This window comes from Podarcis erhardii, assembly GCF_964252035.2.
Source record: "Podarcis erhardii genome assembly, chromosome: 6".
Lineage (NCBI taxonomy): Eukaryota > Metazoa > Chordata > Lepidosauria > Squamata > Lacertidae > Podarcis > Podarcis erhardii.
In genome coordinates, this window is record NC_138510.1 from 18253781 (window position 1) to 18274449 (window position 20669).

Sequence of the window (20669 nt, forward strand, 5' to 3'; positions counted from 1 at the left end):
GTTATAGATGCCTTTTTGTTTCATTAATAAAGCTAAAATCAGAAAGAGAGAGAAATCATTCAGATGATAAGGGCGGATTTTTGACGTTAGGAAACATGATGATGTTTGCAAGGCTCAATTGTTTCTTTAGAAACTTCATTTCTTTCAAAACCTGCTTAATTTAAGACATCACAGACAGGATTCAGAAAGCTAGTTAAGGAATTATCAAGGACTTGGGCACAGTTGGTGTAATTCTATTCCCTCCTTCCACCCACCCTGAAGAACAGCCAATCTCTTTGGCATATCACAAACTGGTTTTTGAGTTTCAAAAGAGGTTCACCATACAGCATGAACATTTGCTGTCTTCAGAAACACATCAGAGTTATTGGACCTGGGGAAACATTTTGTGGTTCTCTGGACTCACCTCCATACATAATTAACAGTGGGAAGCCTGCTTGCTTCTCTTGGGGCTAGATCTAGATAAAGTTAGCCAAACATATATCCCATTGATTTCCATAAGAACTAAGTCACATCATGCCTGTATTAATTGAATCAGCATTTAACCATGCTTTCATAACAGAACTGCAAGCAGCCTGCAGTCTGTGACTGATCAGAGAAGCTAAGCTTTAAAATGTGCAGATACAAATAATAATAGTAATAATACTTTATATTATTATTATTATTATTATTATTATTATTATTATTATTATTATTAATACCCCACCCATCTGGCTGGGTTTCCCCAGCCACTCTGGGCGGCTCCCAACAGAATATTAAAAACACAATAAAACATCAAACTTTAAAAACTTCCCTAAACAGGGCTGCCTTCAGATGTCTTCAAAAAGTCAGATAGTTGGTTATTTCCTTGACATCTGATGGGAGGGCATTCCACAGGGCGGGTGCCGCCACCAAGAAGGCCCTCTGCCTGGTTCACTGTAACCTCACTTCTCACAGGTTTTTAAGCAAATGTTGCCTTGTACATACAGAATATTGGGTCTCAAACCCGCATTGAGTAAGGGACTTCTCCTGCATGCAAAGACCGGTCCTGCAGATTGAGTTGACAAGACCAATAGTGGGTTCAACAGGGGTTACCTTGTTGCCAAGCCCTGACCTACACGGACGGGCAACAGGATTTCTGAGAGAAGTATATCTCCATCAAACCTACAGATTCAGGGGTCATCAAACTTTTTCAGCAGGGGGCTGGTCCACTGTCCCTCAGACCTTGTGGGGGGCCGGACTATATTTTGAAGGAAAAAAATGAACGAATTCCTATGCCCCACAAATAACCCAGAGATGCATTTTAAATATAAGCACACATTCTACTCATGTAAAAACATGCTGATTCCTGGACCGTCCGGGGGCCGGATTTAGAAGGCGATTGGGCCAGACCTGGCCCCTGGGCCTTAGTTTGCCTACCCATGTTCTAGTTATTCACTGTGCAACCTTTCACAAAGCATATGTTCTTCCACTAAGTTACAACCCTTTCCCAGAATGCAGTTAAATGTTTCCTGAACTATGCTACATCGTTCCTGAATGGCCTGGGGGTAAACTTGGTGAATGCAACATCAATAGGAACAGCAGAGTTGTAGACAGGTGGGGTACAATATGATAACAGAATCATAGAATTGTAGAGTTGGAAGGGACCCTGCAGGGGCAGAGGAAGGGGGTGCAGTGGCTGTGGGCTGCCCTGGGTATCACCACTGGGGGGGGGACAAAATACTGGGCGGCACTCACTGCGGGACCTGCAGCGCGCCCGAGCCACACCTCTCTTCTGGGAGAGAGACGGTGAATTGGGCACAGACAGGCTCAGCACTGCCCAAACGGTCCACCCACTGCCTCCTCCCCAGCTGCAGGGCAGCTGAGTGGCAGGCAGACTCCAGAGCCTCTGAGCTGCGTCCTTCACCGCTGCCTGAGGGTCATCTAATTCAACTCCCTGCAATGCAGGAATCTCAACAAAAGCATCCATAACAAATGACCATCCAAACTCTGCTTAAACGCCTCCAAGGAAGGAGAGCCCGCTGCCTTCTGAGCGAGTCCCTTCCACTGTCAAACAGAGGAGGGTCGGGAAAGCAATCAAAATCTTTACAATGAACTGTAAAGAACTCTATTCAAAAACATTTGTTTTGCTGGAGTTCCTTGCGGGACAAAGGGACATGAATGCCACTCAGCTTTTCAGCATTGCTGAATACAGAGGGAGTTAGGTAAAGGTAAAGGGACCCCTGACCATTAGGTCCAGTCGCAGATGACTCAAGGGTTGTGGCGCTCATCTCACTTTATTGGCCGAGGGAGCCAGTGTACAGCTTCCGGGTCATGTGGCCAGCATGGCTAAGCCACTTCTGGCGAAACAGAGCAGCACATGGAAACGCCGTTTACCTTCCCGCCGGAGCGGTACCTATTTATCTACTTGCACTTTGACGTGCTTTTGAACTGCTAGGTTGGCAGGAGCAGGGACCGAGCAACGGGAGCTCACCCCGTCGCGGGATTGGAACCGCCGACCTTCTGATCGACAAGTCCTAGGCTCTGTGGTTTAACCCACAGCGCCAACAGAGGGAGTTACCTATGTGCTTAAATCCTTCACAAAGACAGACATTGGGGTCCACTGCAAAGCAGCATCAGAAAGGGAGCACTGGCTCTCAAGCTGATGCAATGAGCTGCGCAGTCATTGGAAGCTGCTACAGTTCTTTGCTGTAGGAAAAGTTATCCTGCTTACTGAATTGGTGGCAGAGAGAGATTGTCTGCCAGTAGCTTTTAAGGATCTGATCGTCCGTCCCTAATTGGTGTTATGTCACAGCAGATAAAACTTGCAAACTCTAGTACCCACATTTCATGAAAACTTTTATTTCTGTCCGAAGAAGTCTAATTCTTATATTCCAACTAAGCATAATTATTAAAGTACCGGGTGTTTGTTTTTTTTTAAAAAAAGTAAAAAATCTCTTTTTTTCACTCTTCTGTCTTCTTATTTCTCCTCTAATGAGAGAATATAAGCACAAGAATTCCATCTGGACTTGAACTTGTGACCCTTTTAATTAGTGAAATACTGCATTGACACAGGGTTTATAACACTGGCTTGCATTAGGATATGGGGTTTCATTATGATTTAAGGCCGACTTTGTAAAGTTCACAGCAAGACTGAATTAAGGAAGTTAGACATTTTGCCGGAAACCATTTAAAGAGGCCTAATCTGGCTATCCAGATTAATAAATAGTAAATCAGTGTGTACCGTTTGTCCTCTTGAGTGATAAGAAATATATTTATTTCATTTTATGTCCCACTTTTTAGCAGTAAATCCTCACAAAGCACTGTGCTTTTAATACATATTAAAAAGATGCAATTTCCAGCTTTTCAGAATTCACTTTGTATATACTGGTTCTTAAATAATGTCTTTGCAAAGAAGGAGTTGATGGAATCCCATTCTTTGTATTGGAGTCCACAATGCCCCCCACCCCCAAAAAAATTCTGAAATATTCACAGCAAAATCTATTAGGGAGGTGAGATTCATGTCGTTATGAACTGCAGTTCAGTTGCTATCCCTGTGGAGGCCAGACAGTATTCTTTAGTTGGGATACTGTCAGAGAATCCCAGGAAAAACAAAGAAAGAAGCAGAAATTGCTGCAATTTGTGTCTGTCTGTGGGCAGAAAAGTAAATGAATCAAACGAATACAAAAGATATTCACAAATGATTAATGACTTTTTAAACTATCGCTTTTACGTTTCCTTTACAATGAAATGTATGTAAGTTACACAAATAGTTAAATAACTTACGCTGAGCAGCAGACAGCGAGGCAAATAATGTTGTATTTGGTGGAAACCAAACTGAGGTGGAATGGAAACGATGCTGATTGTGATGAACACAGGTTGGAACTGTTGCCTTTTTGCATCCATACGTTGAGCAAGTTCACTATACAGAAGAGTCCCATTGCTGCAGCAGCACTGGAAGAAAGGAAAGTTTTTTATACAGGAAAGATTGATTTGCCAGCCACAAGAATCCTACTAGGAGTGATGCAGACTCTGCTGGCAGGATTAGTGTGGACGACCACATCCAAGTGTATCCACTATTGCCACATCCATTCTTCAGGAATTACCATGCATAAATGCTGGAAAACTCTGCTCTCTTACATTTAGAAAGCTCTTAATAACGTTTCGCCCTGCAGTTAAGCCACTGCTTCTTGTCCTCACCTACAGGACAAGTCATTTCCCTTCCGGGAGATTTCTCCAAAGCCAACACAATCTGAAGAGCCACAACTACGTCCAGAGGACATCACTTTCTGTGGTTACCTTGCATGTTGAAATCCTGGCCCCCGGTTTTCCTCTGAAAAGCAGCCCTGAAAGGGAAGAAATGGGGAGAATTTAACCCTTCCCCTCCCTGCCACTTTCCCACCTGCAGTTTTTACAAAGGATTAGATCAGCAGTTGGGGCGCGGGTGGCGCTGTGGGTTAAACCACAGAGCCTAGGACTTGCCGATCAGAAGGTCGGTGGTTCAAATCTCCACGACGGGGTGAGCTCCTGTTGCTCGGTCCCTGCTCCTGCCAACCTAGCAGTTTGAAAGCACGTCAAAGTACAAGTAGATAAATAGGTACCACTCCGGCGGGAGGGTAAATGGCGTTTCCGTGTGCTGCTCTGGTTTGCCAGAAGCAGCTTAGTCATGCTGGCCACATGACCCAGAAGCTGTACGCCGGCTCCCTCGGCCAGTAAAGCGAGATGAGTGCCGCAACCCCAGAGTCGGTCACAACTGGAGCTAACAGTCAGGGGTCTCTTTACCTTTACCTAGATCAGCAACAGGGAGGGGAACTGCTGAAACTGGAACTTCAAGAGGAAAGTGGTGGGTAAGGAAATGGATGAGTATTCTCTCCTCTGACTTACACATCTTTCCAAACCACCTTCTTACACCGCTGCTTTGCAGAAGAGAACCAGTGTCTGGCATTTACATAAGCAACGTGGTTGCAGAGCATGTAGTTCTGGCTCAGGGCCGGAAACCTGAAAGGTCTTCCTTTATGTCTTTGCCCATTTCCTGCTTAGCCATTCAGGATTTGAATACAGTCTACAGTAGCATGCCTTGTGTGGCGTTGTTGTTTTTCTGTATCGAATGCTGCTTTTAGCCATTTTGGTTATGTGATTTCCTTATCTGTATACCTCTGAGAGTGCCTTTACAAGACTTTATAAACAGCTGCTAAGTTTATCGGCCCTGTCATTTGGGTTTTCGTTATGCCAGATAATGATCTCCCTCGTATCTTATGAGAAGATATAATGCGATTGTTTTTAAAAGACAGAAAAGGGAGAGAAGAAAGGCTGGGCTGGGGAAGAGAGAAGGGGAAAAGAAATGAAAATCAAGCAAACGTCCTTTGCTTCATCACTTGTAACCTCAAACAATGTCAGCGCGGTTCCCATCATCTTTGTATTTATTCTTGCTGTAATGCAAGGGGGGGGGGGAATTATCTCTCTCATTACTTTTGTACTCAGAGCGATCGACAATTTTCTTCGCCCTATCCTCGCCTCTCCCGACACTCTTCGCTCTGTGTTGGGGCGTCTTATCGGGAATGTGGCAATATCTGGCCCCAGCTCTGCTTAGTCCTGCCTGCTCTGCAGCAAGCACAGATGGAATGGAAAGGAGGGATGAGAGGCAATTGTCAACAGCTCTCCCTTTTGAATATGGATAGCTATTACTCATGTAATTTGACAGTTCTTGACTCTCAGCTGTATAATGGCAGCAAAATGGTAAGAATTTCAGCAGCCTAACTTCTGTCTTACTTCAAGATAAGCTTATCAACTGTAGCCCGAATCCCTGTAGCTTATGAGCAGATGAAAACTCATGTCATGTTGAACTGCTCCTTGGATACTTAAGTCTTACTACTATTGGATATTTTTTGCATTCATACATATATATTTCTTTCTACTCCCCCACAACCACCACACACACAACAGGCACTGGTGCAATACCCCATTATACATACCATCACTGGTGCATACCTCGTAAAGCTAAGGCATATCCTCCAAATATACCAATTGTGAGGTTAGGACACCAGCTTCCTTACTTCAGATGTAACATCATATAGCTATATGCTCATATAGCTATATGTGCTCAGTTAAGGCTGCAATCCAGTCACCTGGGAGTAAGCCCCAAGGAAATCCATTGTACTTACTTCTGAGTAGGCATGTATTATTATTATTATTATTATTATTATTATTATTATTATTATTATTTCTTAAATTTATATACTGCCCTTCATCCAAAGACCACAGGGCAGTTTCCAATATTAGAGTCATTCATTTCATAGAATAGAGTGGATTTTTACTAAATAATAGAAAAAGGTACGTCCCTGATGCATAGAGTTGTATTCAATGAGTAGACCCACTGAATTGAATTAGCGTTGCCATCTTTCAAAAAGTGAAAATCTGGACACAAAAGTTGTTTAAGGAAAATCGGCAAAAATGACACTGCCAACACGGGTCGCCATACATCCAGATTATCACGGACGTTTTCCTGATTTCCGCCTGGACACTGCTTCTGACTTCAGTATCCCGGGTATGTCCGGGAAATTCCAAAGGTATGGCAACCCTGATAATGGCCCCAAAACCATCATATCAGTTTAGTTTAATGGGTCTACTTTGAGTAGCACACCCTGCAACATTTCTCTGATGAAAATAGGGATGTCCCATTCCATAATGATTTTCCTACAGTGGTACCTCAGGTTACATACGCTTCAGGTTACATACGCTTCAGGTTACAGACTCCACTAACCCAGAAATAATACCTCGGGTTAAGAACTTTGCTTCAGGATGAGAACAGAAATCGTGCTCCGGGGGCACAGTGGCAGCAGGAGGTCCCATTGGCTAAAGTGGTGCTTCAGATTAAGAACAGTTTCAGGTTAAGAACGGACCTCCAGAACGAATTAAGTATTTAACCCAAGGTACCGCTGTATTTCTTCCCCACACATCTTATTGGGTTGCCCCAGCCACTCTGGGCAGCTTCCAACATATATAAAAACATAAGAAAACATCAAACATTTAAAAAAGCACTTCCCTATACAGGATTGCCTTCAGATGTCTCAGGGCTTGGCTAACTCCATACCCTCCAACATTTCTCCAGTGAAAATTGGGACATCCTAAGGAAAAGCAGGACGTTCCGGGATCAAATCAGAAACTGGGACTGCATCTCTAAATCAGGGACGGTGTTGGAAAATAGGGTCTGGTGGACCTATGTTAGCCAAGCCCATTCATTTCAATGGGTCTGCTCTGAGTAGGGTGATCGTTGGAAACAACCCATAAAGGTGTGTAGAATATAGATGTTAAAATAAGCTGCCTGCCTGATATCTAGGAAAAATTTGAACAAGTCAACCAGCCTGATCCTTTTTGTGTTTACTCAGCAAGTAAGGCTACTGAGTTCCATGGGCAAAATTTCAATTAAGTGAGCGTAGGGTTGAAACCTTAGCAAGGATGAGTGCTTGCCCAGAGCACATGGAACTAGTTTTGTCTCAGCTCCGCTAAGAGGGCCGATATCATATTACCTATTCAGAAACGAAGGTTGTGCATTTTTCATTGTAGTCTTATTTTTTTTTATTAGTGGAGCTTTTGTCATTTTATTATTATTTATTATTATATACGTCGAGGCAAAAGGATCAAACAAGCCATACATCTAAATAAATGAATTAATCCATAAACAAGTAAATAAAACCTAGGCATTTTTATTTATATATATAAAAACAAAACATTTTGTTATCCTGCTTTTCTGTATTAAAAATAACAGAAGCAAAACACCCGGCTGCTAAGAACAATTCTCTGTGCAAACATTACAGTCAATGAAAATGCATTCAAAGAGCTGCCAAACAACAGATTAAGGACAGCTTCCTATGTTCGTGTGGGAGAGCTTTCCACATTAATATTTCTGAGGGCCAGCTTTGGAATAGGAAAGCAGTGTGGTGCATATTTATCCTATGCAGTAATGTAGCAGCAAATTTAGAAGCCATTCTAAAAGTATATAATAATGTTATAGACAATAATAATAATAATCAGGGATGTATTGCAACGATCAGTGCAGATCTCCCTGTGTTGCCTTTCACTTAGACCAGGCATAGGCAAACTTGGCCCTCCAGATGTTTTGGGACTACAACTCCCATCATCCCTAGCTAACAGGACCAGTGGTTAAGGATGATGGGAATTGTGGTCCCAAAACATCTGGAGGGCCAAGTTTGCCTATGCCTGACTTAGACCAGCTATTTTCTGTACATGAACATGGGCAAATGATTTGGGAGTGCTCCGATGTTTTATTTCAGTTACTTTGGTTGTGTTTTCCTTGAAGTTCCATTGTACATAACAGAACTTACACATGGTTCTCTTGAAACTGAAGCACCTTGTGTTTTCAGTACTCCTAAATGCTTAGCGGGTGGAGCATTTTCCCTTGGTTTTCTTCTCCAGAGTGACCCTAGGAGCCAATCCTCAGTGGCTGATTCGTCTCCTTTCACTCTGATTGGCTCCAATCGGCACAAACAGTGAGAAGCCTTATTCTCAGTGGCTGAAAAGCTCCCCTTTTGTGCTGATTGGGTGGCTGTCGGATGCTGGAGTCAGGGACCCTGCTGCAGAAATAGTAGCTGGTTTTCGAAACCCCTGCGACCCCAGACCACTACACCTGCACTCCTATGTGGCCATGGGCTTCTAACATTACCAGGAGGAGTGGCGGTGTAGCAGCTCCCATGCCACTAACGGTATGGGCCCTCAGTATCTGTGAGCGTGCAAAAACATTGCTTGCAACGTAGAACATTCATGGTATTGCTCTGCCAGGATATGGCCTAGGGATAACAACACACGTTTCTTCCCCAGCAATCCGGGGGCAATGTGGGGTAAGGGGGATGCAGAAGACCCATTAGTTTATCTTTGTTCAGTGCTTTTGAAATGACAAAAAAAAACCCCGCTCGGTATTCTTTTCAATAATATATTCTTATTTCCTTGTTTGAATTATTTTATTTAGTTCACAGGGAAAGGCCTCTCGAGATGTACACCTCATTTTCATGCGAGCCCCAGGGGGACAGAAGTTGTATCATTCTGAAGTTACCTTTCTATTGGCAGACAGAGGCGACAACTGGTCCACAGACACCAGGGAGCTCTGGAATTTAAACTTGATAGGTGTTTTGCTTAATACAGCTGAGCTGGAATTTATGCTGGTATTGAAGTTTTCAGAGCTCTTTGGAATGGAATTTCACACTAATGAGCCTTAAAAAAAGGGAAATGTCTGGAAGCAGATTTCAAAGAATGTTTGGTTGTGGCGTTCCTGTTCCATGCAGACAGAGGGAAATGACATAAGCAACCAAACAGCACCCTCTACCGGACAAAAGGGCATACTCAAGATGTAACATGGAAATTCCCATACATTGTCTCGTGTGTCGTGCAGCATATGAGCAGCTAACTTATATGATCACAACACAACCACCGGATTTGGGTTCCAACTGAGGGGATTTGGCAAGCCAACAAGACAGTGATGAGGGATTGAGGATTGGAGGGATTGTTCTGTGGTATTGTGGCAGTTGACACAAAGCTGTAGGGTAACTTTTGAATAAATGTGTAAATAATAATAATAATAATAATAATAATAATAATAATAATAATAGTTGCAACCACTAGGTACAGAGGCCTTGGGGGGGGGGGAGAGACCACAGCTGAGCCTGTATTAAAGGAACAGTTATTGACTCTGCTGACTGAGGGGGTGCTAAGGGTGGGAAAAATATTCACGTTGGTTTTCATTTTATTGCGATCCCAAGTCCCATTCCCTGAAATAAGACGCGAACTGAAGCACACCTTATCCTTAAAAAAATCACACCTCTCTGAACTTTGCAACAACAAAATTGTACATAAATGCATACATTAGGGGGAAGTGTGTGTTTTAAAATGCATACATTTGGGAAACTAGCGTACAAGTGTGTTATATTAGGGAATATTGCTTGCCAAATTGTGTATATTAGGCAAAACTGCATGTTTTTAAAAAATTGTGTTTATGAGGAGAAATGTGCACTAAAATGCTGGGAAAATGAGGAAATGTGACAGCCCAAACTTGGGACTAGAAAAACTGATAGAAACCCAAACTAGACAGATTTCTCCATCCCTAGGGTGCGTCAGGATGAAATGAGGGGAAGGGATTCATTGCACTGGTCAAGCAATGGAGATCCATACATACCAAAGTATCCTGTAAAGAGAAACAACAATTTGTGGAGAAGCATGCAAATAAAAAATCCTGGGCAATAGGGCCACAACTTGCTGTCAAGACCATGGTTTCTGCACATTTATTATTACTATTACTATTATCACTTTTAACTGAATTTGTTAGCTGCTTACACAAGGAAGTAATGTCCCAAAGCAGCTGAACACATATGCAGTAGAATGAGGTAGAATCCAAAATCTCTTTCAAATGGGCCCCATGAAAGAAAATTTCTACAAAGAACTGACTAAATAAATTGTAGTGCGGTCCTCAATGTCCAGCCTCGTAAGGTTGGGGTTCCCCACCCCCCTCTTCCCTCAACACAGCAAAGGGTAGTGAAAAATACGATACTCCCTCTGCAGTCTGAAATGGTGCAATCCATTTTACTGTATTGATTCTGTTGCTTGTGCAGGACAGCACCGACTAGCTTCAGAGCAAAGTTTGTGTCATGGCAACTAGCAACCCTCCTTGACAAGCGTGGAGCTGACAGAAGGCCCGCCAGTGAAATGAAGATGTGCAGGTGTGCATAACTTTTAGCAGTGGATTTTGCGTGAAAATGCACTCTTGGCATTTTAAGATGATTGTTAGATGGATATACAGTACAGTGGTACCTCAGGTTAAGTACTTAATTCATTCCGGAGGTCCGTTCTTAACCCGAAACAGTGCTTAACCTGAGGTACCACCACTTTAGCTAATGGGGCCTCCTGCTGCTGCCGTGCCGCTGGAGCACAATTTCTGTTCTCATCCTGAAGCAAAATTAACCTAAGGTACTATTTCTGGGTTAGCGGAATCTGTAACCTGAAGCATATGTAACCTGAAGCGTATGTAACCCGAGGTACCACTGTATAGTGGTACCTTGGGTTAAGAAGTTAATTCATTCTGGAGGTCCGTTCTTAACCTGAAACTGTTCTTAACCTGAGGTACCACTTTAGCTAATGGTGCCTCCCGCTGCTGCCGCGCAGCCGGTGCACAATTTCTGTTCTCATCCTGAAGCAAAGTTCTATTTCTGGGTTAGAGGATTCTGTAACCTGAAGCGTATGTAACCCGAGGTACCACTGTATTGTGATTTGCCCTTGAACTTATGGTGAAGGATTAGATGGAGAAGGAGGAGCAGAAAGAAGAAGCAACTATCTTCTCTCCAAGATCAAACTCCTTCCATACCCTATTCTTCCATACCCTTCAACATTTCTCCATTGAAAACAGAGTCAATAATAATAATGATAATGATAATTATAATTATAATTCCAGTTACAGATAGGTAGCCGTGTTGGTCTGCCATGGTCAAAACAAAATAAAAAAATTCCTTCCAGTAGCACCTTAAAGACCAACTGAGTTAGTTCTAGGTATGAGCTTTCGTGTGCATGCACACGAAAGCTCATACCTAGAACTAACTCAGTTGGTCTTTAAGGTGCTACTGGAAGGAATTTTTTTATTTTATAATTATAATGATAATGATAATACCCCCGGCCATTTGACTGGGGTGCCCCAGCTACTCTGGGCATCTTCTAACATATATAAAGACATACAAAAACATTAGAAAACTTCCCTATACAGGGCTGTCTTCAGATGTCTTCTAAAGGTTGTATAGTAACTTATCTTCTTGGCTTGCTTCGTAACTCCATACCCGCCAACATTTCTCTGATGAAAATAGGGGTGTCCTAAGGAAAAGCGGGACATTCTGGGATCAAATCAGAAACTGGGATGGCTTCTGTAAATCCAGGAAGTCCCTGGGAAATAGTATCTGAAGAAGTGTGCATGCACACGAAAGCTCATACCAAGAACTGACTTAGTTGGTCTTTAAGGTGCTACTGGAAGGAATTTGTTAGGTTTTGACTATGGCAGACCAACACGGCTACCTATCTGTACCTGGGAAATAGTGACACTTGAGGGGGGTGTATATTCTTCTGGTTTGCAACCCAAGGGTCTGTTTGTGGTGCTGACCGTTTGGTCAGTTCTTATCCCTGCCTCTCGCCCTGTCCACCCCTGGCATGGAAACAGTTCAGGGAACGGAGGACCTAAATGCAGTTGGTCTCTCAGATAAGAGGGGCCTGCTGTCCAATCTTTCTCTCTGCTGCAGCCTAATGGAAAAGCAGCTGCTCCGTGACAGTTCCGTTTGAATTCATGTATGGGAAACATGAAGGTTCGATCCCTGGTGATTAACTCCTGGTGGCTCGTTCGCACACGTCATCGCTCGTGAGCGATTAGTTCCTCGGTGCAAACGAGCCCTTCGTTACAAATGCAAGTCCATGGCATAGTTCCCCTTCTCTCCCAAGGATGCTTCAGTGCTTGTATCTGAGGGGCAGAGCACAAAGGCTGCTTAACAGCAAGCTAAATCACAACACCTTGCCAAATCCAGAATGATGTAGCCTGCCCACGTCCCTGGATTTTATGAAAGATGGTAAGATTTGTGGAGGAAAAAGCTCAAGGAACATTATTCTTGGTGAGCTTTGGCGTGTACGAGTTAATAAATTCTAGTTGTCTTGGCCCTTAGGAATTCAGTTCTGTCTAAAATTTCAGTTTTGTTTTCCACATTCTTTCCCTGGTGGAGCTTGAACTTGGAAATAGCATCACTCAATGGCTCGTTAGTTTGATAAACTGGTATAAGTGACTCAAGCTTAGAATGGGTACCTCTAGCACAGAAGCATTTATAGGGCTCTGGGGAATTCTGCAAAACACCAGACAGTCCTTGGGTACTGAATCAAAGCAAAGCACTCTGAAATCTTTAATGTTTACATGTAGATAAATGTGTGTGTGTGCGTGTGTCTGTATATAAGTGTGTGCGCACAAACATACATGTAAACATTAAAGAACCAGACTGTGATTCAGTACCTAAAGACTTTGTGGCGTTTTGCACAATTCCCTTGCTTTTCTACACACACAAGAATGTGTGTGTGGGTATCTGCTGTGAAAATGTCATCACTAAAATATGGAATAGGTTTTTCCCACTTGGTTTCTATTACTAGTAAAGCATTCGAAAGCTTCTGGAATAGAATTACCCATCGAATGCAAAACACCACAGAGTATTCAAAGAGTCCCTCTGCTGGTGTTGCTTTCCATTTTCAATCCAGCGTTGCAATAAAAATGGGTAAATATTAATCTGGAGCTGTCCAACTTTTTGAATCCACCATACATTTGCTGGTTATCATGCACTCCCAGAAGTATTTTGCCTTGAAGCTTTATTTATATAAACATGTGTCGGTATAAATTTTGGAGATAACTAGTTTGGTGTGGGGTTCCTCCCCCACCCCCATTCTTTCCTGAAGTGACATGTCTATCGTTGGAGAGCTTCCTTAAATGCCAAAGATCCAGCTGGCAGAATAAATTTCCTGTTTGGGGGTTTATGTGGGTGATAAGGGCAGCTAGCCACTCCTAGGGACCCGAAGATGGGGATGGAAGGAGCACAATGACCAGGAATTAAAAAGGCAGACATACACCCAAAAGGACAAGAAATGAACATGATTGATGGACAGCAATTAGTAAAAGACAAGCAGGGAAATCAAGACAAAAAAATTCCTTCCAGTAGCACCTTAAAGACCAACTAAGTCAGTTCTTGGTATGAGCTTTCGTGTGCATGCACACTTCTTCAGATACACTGTTTCAGTGTATCTGAAGAAGTGTGCATGCACACGAAAGCTCATACCAAGAACTGACTTAGTTGGTCTTTAAGGTGCTACTGGAAGGAATTTTTTTGTTTTGACTATGGCAGACCAACACGGCTACCTATCTGTAAAGGGAAATCAAGGTTTGATATAATGGTGGACAGGTTTGTAGCATCTACTTTGTTTTCTACCCCAACCCCAAGAACCACCAAATGGATCCAGGAATCAGCATCCTTTTCAGGGTGAATGTAAATGTCATTGTTGTTGCTGCTGTTTTGTTCTTATAAATTAAGGTTACCAGAAGTCCCCGTTTCCCGGGGACAGTCCCCGGATTTGCAAACCAGTTCCCTGACAAAATCCTATCATTCCTACTTAAGTTAAAAAGTGTCCCTGGATTCATTGAAAAAAAATCTGGTAACCTTATTATAAATACTGTATTTTTCGCTCTATAGGACGCACCCAACCATAGGACGCACCTTGTGTTAGAGGGGGAGAACAAGAAAAAAAAATCCCCCCCTCTCTACTCAGCGCCCCTTCAGCAAAGCGGCAGGAGAAATGGAGCCCCTTCCATTTCTCCTCCAGCTTCACTGAAGGGGTGCTGCGCAGAGAGGGAAAGCTGTGCAGCGCCACTCAAGCGAAGCCAGGAGAGCGAGAGGGATTGGTGTGCACCGATCCCTCTCGCTCTCCTGGCTTCAGTGAAGCAACCCGAAGCCTCCAGCTTCAGGCGGCTATCCCTGAAGCCTGGAGAGCGAGAGGGGTAGGTGCACACCGACCCCTCTCGCTCTCCAGGCTTCAGCGAAAGCAACGCGGAGCCTCCTGAGCGTGGAGGGAGCGCTTCCTCTGCACTTTGGAGGCTTCACGTTGCTATCGCTGAAGCCAAAGAGCCTGCATTCGATCCATAAGACGCACACACATTTCCCCTTAATTTTTCGAGGGGAAAAGGTGTGTCTTATAGAGCGAAAAATACGGTACGTGAAGGGGGCAGTGGAGCAAAGCACACTAGCTTTGTCCAGTCACAATTCCTGTTGCTCTCCAACCTGTGGGATGTGGCAATCTAAAGCAAGGTGACTTTTGTAGCCGGGTAAGCTCCTTGTACACTTCATGTCAGGGAACTGCCATCGGATCTCAGGGGAGTGGAGAGGCTCTCGGATGCTGGGGAGGGAACCAGCAGGGAAAGAGGGAGAACTTCCGCTGAGGAAGAAGGGAAGTAGGAGGAGTCGGAGGGAAGGCTCAGGGACGCTTCCAGCGAGACCAGTGGAGAGAGCTCAGGACCTCCCCTGGGGACGCCCACTCTGCGCAGAAAGCTGACGCGCAGGGAATCCAGGCGGAGACTTTCTGTCAAGGAGCTCTTATGTTGGAAAAAGTTCAGGAAACGTCCACTGACGGATTCTGCCAGTGATTAAGACAGCCACGAAGTAAGGGCTGTCCGGCTAGGGAAGGTTTTAGCCAACTACTCAACTTGGAGCGGTTTGGTGCTTACGCACAAGCAACCCCTAATCCCATTACACTTCAGAACCCGAATAAGGAAAGTTTCTAAAATGCATGGTGAGCCTCAACAACTGGGGCACTGCTAGACTCAGGGCAGAGACCCACGACACACATTTTGCATAATGTTTGCCAGAGGCACCACCTTCTCCGCAGGATTGAGGGAGCCCACGTGTGATGCTGCACAATGCCCCAATGTCCTGCGCACAACATTCTGCCATCACAGTGTTGGTTTGCAAGCCCCCCTCCACAGAGGCTGGCCCCTCGGAGCTTGCATACCGGTAACCTCCTCTGGCTGATATCCAGACAGACCAGGGAGATTTTGATAGGCGACATTTTCCCAAGTGTGGGTAAAATGCACAACCCCTCCTCCTACTTCCGCAGGGGAAAGAAAACAAGTCAGAAATCTATTTACATTATGTTTATTTCTGACATTACAGCACTAGAGAAAAACACGTCCTTTCAGTTCAGTTCTTCTAGCAAGTCTGACAAACTTCCTGAACATGCGCACACAGAAGGTTTCAAGTTACACTCTTCACAAAGACTTATCCAGCCTGTGAGCGTCCTGGGAAATTCTTCTTTCCCACAGATAGGCGCATCATGTGATGTCAACAAACTGGCTGTCTGCAGCAGTGATATTTCCATATACTGACACACAGAGGGGGCCCTCTGAACATTGAGGGGGCCAGCCCCTTCAAAGAAAAGATTAGGAGGGCCACAGTGCCTTGGCCCCCAGCAGCCGGCACCTTTGCGCGAGGCAAACAAACTCTAGGCGATGTTCAGCACAGAACATACCCACGGAAATTAATTAAGTCCATTCATTTCAGTGGGTCTACTCTGAGTATAATTAACATGGGATATCACCCTTTGGCACAGGCAGATTTGGGACAGCATGATGGGTTCTGTCGCACTGGGCGCAGAGCCCGGGGGGGGGGTTGCCACAACTATGATTTAGAATGGAGCACAAGAGGCAGAGGGGTGCTGAATTTTGGCATCGCAGAAGGCGCCACCTAAATTTGACACCGCAAGATCTGCCACTGCCCTCTTGCTCTTGCTGTCGGGGCCTATTGAGCTATGGGAAGTCAACAGCTCTTTCTGGATCCAGTACATTAAATTTGTCTCTAGGTATGTTCAGGTGATGGGTGGCTAGGATCTAATATTGTGTGTCCAAACCTCCCTGCCCATTCCGGTGCAGTGATGAGGATGAAAAAATCCCTGCCCCCTGCACTCCTCAGCTGATCTGAATGGATCATCTTGGTTTGGGGTGCAAGTCTGTATGCAAGTATATACGGTAGGTGTGCATGCATATATTTGTGTGCATGTTTCTGTCTATCTGAATGTGGTGTCTGTGTATGAGTATGAAGGCAAGGGTGAGAAAGAGAATGTGGCCTTGTGAACATTGACCCCACCCACAATCTGGTCCCATCCTCTGCCAGCATACGGCCCTTGCGGGGTTGGCAATGAGGCAATGTGGCCCTTGAGGACAAATGGTTTCTCCACCACTTTTATATACCCTCGGTATTTCGATGATAAATGTAGCACCCACAGGAAACAAACCTCCTACTTGACAAGTGAACTGTTCTTGTTTCTCTTAAAAGCCAAACCTTGGGTTGTGTAATTTTATGGCTCAGATATCTTGATGATGCTACAGTCCACAAACCTCTGAAAAATCCACACAAACATTTTGTACGAAGTACGGCTGGGACAATAAAAAGAACGATCAACTAAGAACCTGAAAGAATAACACTGTTTCTCTCGGTGCGAAGGTGATTTCCTGTTGTCAACTTGCCATGGGTTATCACTGCGAATAATAGGCTTCCATACTATTATTTTAATGTTCATGTGGTGGTAAGAAACGTCTCCGAGTAGGCTGTGATTCTTTAATGCGGCACAGTGCAATTATATTGAAAATATTGTATAAATTGCAACATGTATTAAATGTCAAAATACCTCCTCTGAATTATGAATTGAAATGACATTATTTAAAAACATGTGAGAAAGCATCATCATAATTATATGTTATCAACACAGAGACAGATTAGCTATTCTTTTAACATAATTAATTTTATGCACAATGCATTTGTTTTCAGTATTTGTCATTATTCATCAATATAATTATGAATTACTAAGAACTGTTTTCTAAAATCTTTAAGTTATTCTAATTGCCTATTGCTTTCTCCCTGCATCCATCCTTCAATTTTCATTTTGAGCTGCTCGTCAGGCACTAATCCTGACTCCATTCAAGCCTATGTGCAAGTTTTGTTTCATTTCACTGCATCAACTTTTTTTCATACTTCCCCACTGATGGGCATCAACACCAATATAGTTTGCATGTGCAACTCAACTGAAAAGTGGAAAAGTGGAAAGTTCTGATACAATCCTTTCCAGACTCATTCCTATTTGTAAAAGTATTGGTTTTTGCAGCAAGGACTGCTGTGGATTGGCTATCTCTGCTGCGACTGGTGGCTGCTATACTGGGACGTGTGCAATTGTCAGTGGACAACTTTTCTCCATCGGGTTATTGATTTTCTGCTGGGTAAGGGTCTGTTTGCGATTTGCTGTTGTTGCAAGAAGTGGGCATTCGATTGGCGGCTGCCAGCGATCGTCAGCATTGGTGGGGCGGGTTTCTGGATTTCTGGCAATCCTCCCTCTCCCTCCCCAAAAAAGCTGTACAACTCTGAGCAATCCTCCCCCAAAAAAGCTCAAAAACTGCTAGCCATCTCCCCCCATTTTCTTAAATTTGAGTCCCCTCCAAACAGGGGGCATCTTATACATGGGGGAGTCTTATACACAGAAAAGTATGGTACAGTATATGTCAAAACTGGCACCATGAATTTGGCTCGGCAATAAACAGGCAGCAAGTTTGCAAGGCTTTAAGGACATGTGTTCCATAGTCTTGACCAACCACATGCAGTCGAGGTGCGCATGCTAAAGCTGTAATGTGCATGAACACGAGAAACGCCAGTTTCCAAAGATGGTATAAAAGGGATGCACAAGCACACACTACTGGTGTTAAAATCGATGCATGTGCACAAGAGGCCAAAAGATCTCCAACGTTCATCTCCCCTGATATGTGTAACGGCCCCAAGACTGAAACGCTGTGTAACCCAACAACAACAACAAAAAAGCAGAAATGCTGAACGAGCATGCCAGCAATCACAACTGACACTATTCCAAGCCCAGAAGGCATAAATCAGTATGCATGTGTAATCCTTTTCACCCTTAACCTGACAGAAAAAGAAGATACTCCACCGCTGCAGGCAGTGGGCAAGTACTGCACAAGCGACGTGGCACGGTAATGACAAATGTCAATCACAGGAGGAGCAAAGGGTGGGTAGGGGGAGAGACAGGCAGGGCATTCAGAAGTCAAGCTGCATCCGACAGTTCTAGATAAAATATCTGAGCATCCAGCAAGGGGGAAGCTTCAACATGCAGACATGCAGCTGCCGCTGGAAAGCTCATCATTTTGGCCATCTCTGCCGGAGAACCTTGGCTCAAAAGGATACATTTTGCCTGGGAAGGTGGAGCAGGTGAGACCCTAGCAAGATGACGCGAAACGCACTTCCTACCGAAATCCCCTCTTGCAGTGGTGAGGAAACGGAGGCGCTTCAGATGTTGTTGGACGTCAACTTTCACAAGCCCCAGACAACATAGCTACTGGTCCGAGGTGATGGGAACTTTGGTCCAATAACATCTCAGTGGACTCAGGTTTCCCAACTCTGCTGTATCTCCTATAGACACAGGACCATCCAAATTTTCTATAGATTCTATAGACTTTGTTGAAAATTACTAGGGTGGGGGGGGAGCGTTATCATTATTATTATTACTATTTTTATTATTTATTACACGTATTTGATGCTTGAAGAAAAACTGGTTCGAAAGGAATCTTAAGGCACTACAAGGATTGGCTAAAGCTGCCACATTTGGGGATGTATGGAAGGATTTTACCACGTGTCATTTACATCAACGGCACCTTTCGAACTTTAGAATTCTTGAATTGATCCATTTGATTTATCCAATAATGTAACATACCCCCTGCCTCCCATACGACTGAGTTTTGGCTACTATTATTAAATAAGCAAAGAAATGAAAAGAGACCGATCTCAAAGGGGGAGCAGGCTGGTGCAGGGTGAAGGAAGCCCTTCAAATAGTCTTGCTTCAAACAAAATAAACACGCTGCATTGAACCCAGGACAGCCATGAGCATGCAACTGGTACAATATTTGTATCCTATGTTCTAACTAGCAACACCCCCTCCTGCCCACCCCTATACAGTATAGTAGATATATTTGGTGGATATATTTGGTGCATCTTATGCATTGTTGGGAAAGACCCTGGGATGAGTCTGTTGCAATGAAGGACGACCTATACATGTTAGAAATAATATAGAATTAATAATAATTTGGATGTCAGTTGTTAGTGGCATCCATCTGTCTCAAGAGACAATGGGGTGCACCTCCGGGGGTGGGGGTTAAAGTCAAACCACATTGGTTTTGTATAGTTAAAAAGGTAAAGGGACCCCTGACCGTTAGGTCCAGTCGTGGCCGACTCTGGGGTTGCGGCGCTCATCTTGCTCTATTGGCCAAGGGAGCTGGTGTACAGCTTCCAGGTCATGTGGCCAGCATGACTAAGCCGCTTCTGGCAAACCAGAGCAACGCACGGAAACGCCGTTTACCTTCCCGCTGGAGTGGTACCTATTTATCTACTTGCACTTTGACGTGCTTTCGAACTGCTAGGTTGGCAGGGGCTAGGACTGAGCAACGGGGGCTCACTCCGTCACGGGGGTTCGAACTGTCGACCTTCTGATCGGCAAGTCCTAGGTTCAGTGGTTTAACCCACAGCGCCACCCTTAGTAAGCACCATAATGACCTCTCTGGGGCAGAAGCCTGGACAGTGTGTATGGAGTTCTTGGGCTGCCCCCTCTCCATCTCGCTGATGTGATCCAAAGGAAAGCAGAGCAATATGTTTGCCACCAGCTTGCAGGAGCTGCCAGAAGGAGGCATGCAATGCACCATCCAACTGTCTTAGGGACTCCGCTCCAGATTTGGGTAGGGTTTACTCTACAAATGTGGTTCGGGTCCAGTCTTTATTGAACAATTGTTGCTTTCTTTATGGAGTGCTTACATGGCAATGAGAATTCATCTTGCATTCTTCCTGATTTGCTTGCAAGGTGTGCACATTTTCCAATTTATCACACACCTTTCAATGCGTCTCCCTGTCACTTTCCAAACTGCAAAGAGGTCCATTTCTTATTTTTATTTCGAAGTGGATTCGTTATGCTAGGGTGGCAGAGCACTTTTAAACCATTTTAAATGCACAGACCTAAAGTTCCAGAATGCAGATATTGACAGTCTCTGGAGTCACCATGTATCACCGTGATTTCATGCTGGTTTTACACTAATTCTGTGCTGGCACAGCTTTTGTATT

The 20669-nt window shown here is 44.1% G+C and overlaps 1 long non-coding RNA gene across 1 annotated transcript in view; it reads left to right on the forward strand.

Annotated features, from left to right (window-relative positions):
• The first annotated feature begins 6817 nt into the window (after positions 1-6817).
• The window catches only part of LOC309345232, a 33629-nt gene continuing 19777 nt past the window's right edge, over positions 6818-20669 (forward strand). The window contains exon 1 of the long non-coding RNA XR_014158123.1: positions 6818-6884. This is a non-coding gene — a long non-coding RNA (uncharacterized lncRNA). The remainder of the gene's footprint in view (positions 6885-20669) is intronic.